General features: G+C 40.5%; 1 long non-coding RNA gene across 1 annotated transcript; it reads left to right on the top strand.

Annotated features, from left to right (window-relative positions):
- Nucleotides 1–4,028: 4,028 nt before the first annotated feature.
- LOC126606682 (uncharacterized) lies at nt 4,029–5,835 on the top strand. Its single transcript, XR_007617297.1, has 5 exons — nt 4,029–4,233; nt 4,358–4,433; nt 4,513–4,817; nt 5,033–5,096; nt 5,512–5,835. It is a non-coding gene; the product is annotated as an uncharacterized LOC126606682 (long non-coding RNA).
- Nucleotides 5,836–8,006: the final 2,171 nt, after the last annotated feature.

The raw sequence follows: 8,006 nt of genomic DNA, 5'->3' as shown, positions 1-8,006 counted from the left end.
TGAGCATCACTCATGTCAATCAACATAAACAATCATGAGCATCACTTATGTCAATCAACTTCCAAAGCTTCATTTACAAAAGCTCTAGCTTCAAAAGCTTCATTTACAGAGCTCTAGCTTCAAAACTTCACTTCCAAAGCTTCACCTACAAAGCTTCAGTGCATGGTCTACAAAGACCGCCTTCGAACAACCGCCATTTCAGCCCATACATGGATTGAATTTGAAGTCTCCAGGCAACAGCGTCTATTGACCGAAGACTTGGGGGACTACAATATACACCATATATTGGGCCTCAACTGGGCCTCATGAAAAATACTCGGGGGACTTAGCCCATTACTTATGCATGAAGGGGCGAGCCCTTATTCTATAAAAGGGACTCCATCACCATCATTAGAGAGTATTGTCGCCAGCTGAGCAACCGCCTCGCCGCGAGCATCAACTCTAGCCCATCATCTATGTATTGAGGAGTGAGCCCTTATTCTATAAAAGGGACTCCCTCACCTTCAAACGCCACAAGCCGAGCCAACCAAGGCAACATAAGCCACAAGCCGAGCAGTCTCGCAGCATGTGCTACTTCTGGTTGAGCATCATTTCAGATTGAGCACCGCCTTACATCGAACATCAGTTCAAGACAACATCTAGTTACTTCGGCCCACACATGGACTGAATTTCAAGTCTCCCCAGCCAAAAGACTCTCTTGACTGAAGACTTGGGGGACTACTGTTTATACCATATTTAGGGCCTCGTATTTAGACCTCGTATAAATACTCGATGGACTTAAATGTAATTATGTAATAAAGGAAGGGGCAAATATGTAATTAGGGGAGGAGCCCTTATTCTATAAAAGGGCCTCCTCACCCTCACAATTGGGAGAGGCCTCTCACCCCCTCTCAAAGCTCTTCACATCCCCTAAGCTCTCTCTCCCTCTTCAACAGAGAAATATAATACAATCAGTGTGGACGTAGCCCAAATCTTGGGGTGAACCACGATACATCTTGTGTCATTTACATTTCTTGCAGATTCACGGTCGGATTTACGTTGTTCCAAGACCATCCGGTTTTGTGCATCAACAAAATTCATTGCACAACAAAAGACCATGTGATGAAATAAAGGTTCGTCGCATTAAACTTATTGGAACGAAGCGCTTTGTCTCGCGAAATACCAGGACACAAAAGCCGATTGTTACATTGTACTTATGGGGATGAAAAAGTTGCGTTAGTCAAGACATCACGCAATGAAATGTTTCGTCTAGTAAACATTCATGCAACAAAATTGGAGTAATTTTAACATTATTTCATTGTCAACACTTGGTGGGAGATGGATGAGACGAACAAGATGAGGGCCTATACGATCAACAACATTTAACTCTGTGTGGACGCGAGCTTACTCCTCAGGTCAACCATTTTCTGCATTAATGTCGTGACCTCGCCCTTTGACTGCTTGGATGAAGAGGCCCTAGTGTCTCGCTGTCGGGCATTCCCCATCCTTCGGCAATACTCCCCAGGCCTCCGACCAAGGGTTTGATCCAAGTTCTCTATTAGGATAAGAAACCCCGCATCCTAGAGCGGATCCACAACCTCGATCGTGGTGTCTTAGGAAGGCTGGGAGGTAGTCTTCTGAAGAACATACTGGCTATTCTCCACCACCGTCGCATGTGACAAAAAGAAAGAAAATAATAATAATAATTAATATTGAATTAATTTTTAAAATAATTGGAAGCGTAAGAGAGTAATAAGAATTCAGCTATACTTACACATAGCTGCTTGGCTAACTCATTCCCGGGTCGAACATAAACGTCCTTGAAGACGTCGATCTTGGCGAATTTTGAACCCTCATGAAAAGAAAAAGATAAGAAAAATGTTTGTGCGCAAAAAAGAAATTAATATTTGTCACATTTTAAAATTGGAATATGAGACGATCTAGTAACTGCCATCGCGCCTCCATCCTATATGAGAAAGGCTTCGAACCCAAATAGTGGTGAAGAGTCTTTTTTTCCCGGTTAATCTTGTTGGCCTTTGCCTTCTTCAATAATACACAAAATGAACGTATTAGTTGTAATATTTAACGAAAATATAACACAAAATGAACTTATTAACAGACATACCATATAGGTCTCATCCTGAAAATGGCCGCAAAGTCACGCCTAGTCCTTTGAAGACTCCTCCAACTCCAACGGGACACCCTCCTGGAGAGCAACCTCCTGACCACCAAACAACTCAAATTGTTTGTGGAGGTCGCTCTTTCATTGCTTGTAGTGGTCAGCGAAGAGCCGGTTCAAGTAGGCGGCCATTGACTTGTTCATGTTGTCGAAATTGTAGTTTGTTTACAATTTAATAAACATAAACATAATATTAAATATTACATAAATTAATTAGTGTGTGTGTGTGTGTATATGGAATATGAAAACTAATAATACTTACTGATAAACAATCTCGAACCTCCACCTTTTAACGCGTTGGCATGACTCACCAAGATTTCCACCGCATAGGGGAAAATGTTTGAACTACGTGCCCAACATCGTGGACCAATGCGCTAAGGCCACACTAATCACATTGGCTGAAACATTCAATTTGTCATTTCAGAGCACTATGCGCGACAAGATGTTGTTACACAAGATTGTAGTAGGAAAATCTTCATCGCACAAGTTTTTGGCACCAAAAACTCATCTTCCCCGCCTTTTTCCTTACTCTTTGTGCTATGAATGTATGTCTTCGTCGTGCAAAGGTGTCTTGCGCGACACGACTCTTCGTCACACAAGTTTTTTTACTTTTTCTTTTGGGAAGTTATTTTTGTGCAACCGTTTACTGAATTGTCGTGCTAGTGTAGATTGCGCAATAAGATTTCCTTTGTCATGCAAAATTTTGTTGCTCAAATATTTTTTCTACTAATGTTGGCTTCGTCTTGTGAAAATTTTAGCCATAGGACCGGCAACAGGGAATGCTTCTTTTAGAGAAGCATACGAGTTTTCGTAGCCACTATGGTCGTGAGCTCCAACTGAGGACTTTTCAAAAATTTTAAGACCAACGGTCAGATATGCTGCTTTTAGAGAAGCAAATGAGTCTGCGTAACCATTATGGTCGTGAGTCTTGGCTTCTTAGGGCGTCAAGCTGCTGAGCCTATCGTGAGTTGCTACCTCCTGACCATGTGTCGCTTAGCCAGTTTTTGAATCTTCGATCCTTTGAGCTACATGGCCTACATCACAACATGATAAAGGTCTCTGGGATAGAAAAATCTCTAACTAATCACATAAAAAGTGTGTGTAGTCAATTGGAAATTCGTGGGCAAGATTCAAGGAATACATTGCACTTTATGTAACTGCTCTCATAAGCTGTGTAATATGTCGGTAGCTGGGTGCCAGCAAATTTGTTTTACCTTCTATTTCTGGAGAGCACACCTAGATGGGTGTTGGGAAAATAGTTTACCCTCTGCAAAGTAAACCTAGATGAATGTCGGAGAATTAGTTTACCATCTCGCGCAAGAAAGCATACCCAAATAGGTGTCGGGGAATTAGTTTACCCTCTCGTGCTGGAGAGCATACCCAGATAGGTGTCTGGGAATTAGTTGACCCTCTCACATTGGAGAGCATACCCAGATGGGTGTCGGAGACTTAGTTTATACTCTCCCACAGGAAAGCATAGAAGTCGCTATTGTAAGTGCAACTAAGGAAAACTAGACTATTTAACAACTAAAATAATCTGAAGCTTGTGAGGTTTTGTTCAGCGATCTGCTTGAGACTTCGTACTACAATCCGCTCCTTAAAATATTGTATTTTATTCTCAAAACATGTGAAATGTCTATTTTGCCCTTAAATGGGTGTCTTAATTAATTATCGAGCCTCGACTCGAGATTAAAACGCTTATACTTTCTAACGTTTCATTTTTTTTTCGTGCGTTAATTAGTTTAATGTCGAAAGCGTGACACGAATCGAAGCCTCGAGCGCTTATTTGTAATTTACAATTAATAGAGGGGCAAATATGTAATTATACTTCAAATCATTTTTAAGTGGAATTATACCCACTTCGTCCCTCTCTAACTAACGAACTCTATCTCTAAGCTCTGAGAGTTTCACCCTTACTCTCACTTTGATTCCTCCACAAATCAAACCCCATAACCACAGATTTGGAATCCCTAAGACTCAATGAACCTGAATATGGTCTTGCATGTAGCGACAGTGCACCAGGGTGCACCCCACCATTGAATCCGAGAGCTTCGAAGCTCCAAACTCTAACCCAGGTGAGATTTATGGGAAATTCCTTAAATGCAGTTGTTTCTACCTCACTGCGATTGAGCTAGTAGTTGTTTTTCAGTTTGAACCAAGGGTTTTAACCCCTGCATACTCTCTTTGTATTTCATGCAGTTTTTGACGTTTTTCTCCGGTAAAACTCCGGTGAGTTTGAGACTGTGGTGTACGGACCGACCTGAACCGATCCCAGGTACTATTTTCTTTTTTTTTTGCAAGTGAATTTTGTGTTGAAATTTGAAGGTTTAACCTCTGTGGTTCTGTGCACCTAGTTTTGAGAATCCGGCGAGGTACTCCGAGCTAAACTCGTTGAATCCGAGGTGGATTTGACCTCTCCTCCTTCTAATTTGGTTTTGGGCAAGTCTCTAAACCTTGTGAGACTAAATTCTATGAATTTGACATGGTTTTTTTTTATTGAATTCGTGCTCGGGAAGCCCTTGATCGTTTTTTAATGTTCTTCTACCGTTTTCGGCGACTTTGCCGCCAACGGTCACCGACGGACTGCTGCTGTCACTGTTAAATTTGACGGCGACGACCACTATTCCTTTAAACCTAACGGAGTTCCGTAACAGAAGAGGTATATTCTATTAAACTCTATAATTCTCACTGCGACGGCGAGTGGCCGAAGCATGGCAGCGCGTGCAGGACCTGTGACCTATCTTTGTGTTTTTCGCTGTTCTGAATCACGTGGCGCCCTTTGTTTGTGCAAATTCATTACCTAAATGGTAGTTTTGGATGATTTCCCATAGAGTGTAGATTAAAGCTTAATTTAACTTTATATTATTAAAACAGGTTTATTAGAGGATAAAAAGAGTTTAGGCAAAGAGCCTATTGACGAGGGATGCTCTGCTTACCTGTGAGTGGACCCCTTCGAAAACTTCAATTTGTTTACTATATAAATATTTATAATGCCTATGATGATGCATATTACTCATGTTAGTCTTTGACGAGGCTTATACTTATCTTAACTTTAGATGATATCTTGAGATCATTGGTGATTTATTTTCACCACATGGTTATCAGACATATTGTATAGCTAGCTACGGCTATAGGATTTATTACAGGTACATTTTTTGTCTAGTAGAGGCTAAAATGTGCTAGTAGACACTAGATGTTGATCAGGTAGATGCCAATTCACCTGTTTGCTATACATTACATTATGTATTAGTTTTCACTATATATATACGATTTCAAAATGGGGTTATTATATTCAAATGATTTTGACGTGATAAAACTAGTCTACTCATATTTTGTTTTGTCAACCCTTTCAGGACATAGCAAGAATAAGGAGAATACCGGAGTGACGAGTGGGCTTGGCAGTGAGGCTTTCATTATTTGGATTTAGGGTGATGGTTAATTTACTGTGGTTTTATCTTTATTGTAATAATTGCATGATCGCATTTTTAATTATGCACAACACTACACTTTTATGTGTTTATTGTTGTGCGAAACTTCTAGATGCTCTGATGTGATGTGGCAATAATGGGATTAAATTCCCTAGATAATTTGTGTCCCCAAGTGGGGAGGTTGATAAGTGAACTTTGAAATTTGCTTTGGATTTATTAATAATGAACGTTTTGGTTCAAATTCTTGCACATCATAAATATCTTACTATGGGTTTGTCATTAAGTTGGCTTGTGACATCATCTCAGGATGGGGTTATATGGTCAATTTAGTGTCAGTCATCACATCATGGCATCATAACTTATGTTATTTGGGTCGGGTTGTATGCAGTGAGCTACTCCCGGATAGTATCCAAGTGTTCCTCCATCCTTGGATGTTTCCCTATGTACTCCATGCGGCTTGGTTGGTGGTCAGTTGGAAATCTAAATAGATTGCAAGCTTTTTCACCGCTGAGTCTTTTACTAACCAGGGAGATGTTGGTTAAAGCCTCGTGTTTTGTTTCGTTGTTAAATGCTTTGAAGCTTAGAATATTGCAGGCCTGATCGGTGTTGCTGAGAGTTGCGGGGTATAAGTCAGGACGCTGCTTTGAAGCCTAGATTATCGTTGTGTAAGATCGGCACGACTGGGATTTATGGTGCAAGATAGGCACGGTTGGGAGCCGTGGTGCAAGATAGGTGCGACTAGAATCTGGGGAGCAGGCATGGGCATGGCTAGGAGTTGTGGTGCAAGATTGGCGTGGTCGAAAGACATGGAGTAGGTAGGCGCAACCATGAGCTGCGAAGCTAGAACCAATTTGGGCCAGTTTGTGCACAACAGGAGGAATTGGGCCACTAGGTCCACAGTACTTGACTATTGGCAATTTGTTACACTAGTGTTGAACCATTATGGGTGTTGAGGACAAGACCCATTCCCGATCATTAGTGGTTGGAAGAACTCTCTTGCAAGTTAGGCTGGTACGTCTTTCTGGTGCTCATTTTCCCTAGGCGCTCCTTCTGGATATGTTGCTACGTTCTTTGCCACGCGTTTTGGATTATGTCGGATACTGCGTCATGACGATAACTGTGTGCGCCCGAAAGTATAGCTTGGGTTTTCGAGCCGTAACAACTAGCACCAAAATCAACTTTTTGATTTTCGAGTATCTAGTTTCAGCATTGGGAAAAACTTTTAAAATGTAGAATATAGGTGGTCGAGCCCCCAGCTCTTCTTGTATAATGGTAGGGTTCATCACTGCCATACAAACCACTAAGTAGATGAATAAGTCATGGTCTTTGGATAATTATCCATCTTCAATCAGAACAGCCATTTTAGATACATAATTACAAGCAATTGTTGGGACCATGATTTTCTAGGGTTGGAGTAAGACATATTGAAATACGAATACCTCTGAAATCCAATCACGAACTCAAGATCTATAGACTCATTGAACTTCACAGACAGATCAGTGATGCCACCATCATCATTTAACGGATAAGTAGTGGGCGAAGTCATTCATTCAACTTCGCTGAGATTGACCATTCTTATTCCGGAAGATACGGAAACCTAATCGAGTATGGAAGCAGCTGGGTTTCTTATATTCTTGGAGATTCTTACAATCTAGGGATTTGGCATGCGTTAGGTAATTACACTCCTAAGATGATGCAATATCTACTCCTAGATATCATCTGGGATTCTTCCGGTTTAGTATGAATTCTATATCATAAAAGGTTTCTCTTGTGATTGGTATATAAGTACACCCTTCTAAGTTCATCTCTGATAACACAATCATGCATACTTTTTTTCTCTTGCCCACTGCTTCAGTTTTAAACTGCTTACTAACTTGACCGTGAAAGAGCCTTTAACCGTCACCCCACCAATCCCAAGATCGCCTTACAATTATTCGTTGTTTTATAGGTAGGTAAGTTTGTGCATCTCCTCCACACACATTGGTGGGCAAATTTGATTCCATGATCCTTTATTTAAACTAGCATAAAGACTGTGAGGACAAAGATGTCACTAAAAGCTTAGCTTGGTATGAGTAAGCTAAGTACTACCGTAAAGTTTAATAAAGAGAATACTAATGTAAAGAAGCATTTCAAGCAATCATGTGTGGACTTTCATGTTTCTCAAAGTACTTACGAATCATACCAACCAACTGTTAGTCTAAAGGTATTTCTCTTTATTTCGTTGAAAGAGATCTTAAATTTAAATCCTACCAACACATATTTAAAAAATACAAATGTTAGTTGTTTGTCCTAAAGGGGGTTTGAATTTTGGAATGGATGACGAAAGTATGATGGAAGTAGTCGAACTCTTATTGTGAATATAAGATCAAAACAAGATGAAGCTTTTATCTGATGAAAACATAAAAGAAGAGGAAGAGACA

The sequence above is a fragment of the Malus sylvestris genome, chromosome 16, assembly GCF_916048215.2.
Source record: "Malus sylvestris chromosome 16, drMalSylv7.2, whole genome shotgun sequence".
Classification (NCBI taxonomy): Eukaryota; Viridiplantae; Streptophyta; class Magnoliopsida; order Rosales; family Rosaceae; genus Malus; species Malus sylvestris.
Note: the sequence above shows the minus strand (reverse complement) of the source record. Positions and strands in the feature narration are given on the sequence as shown.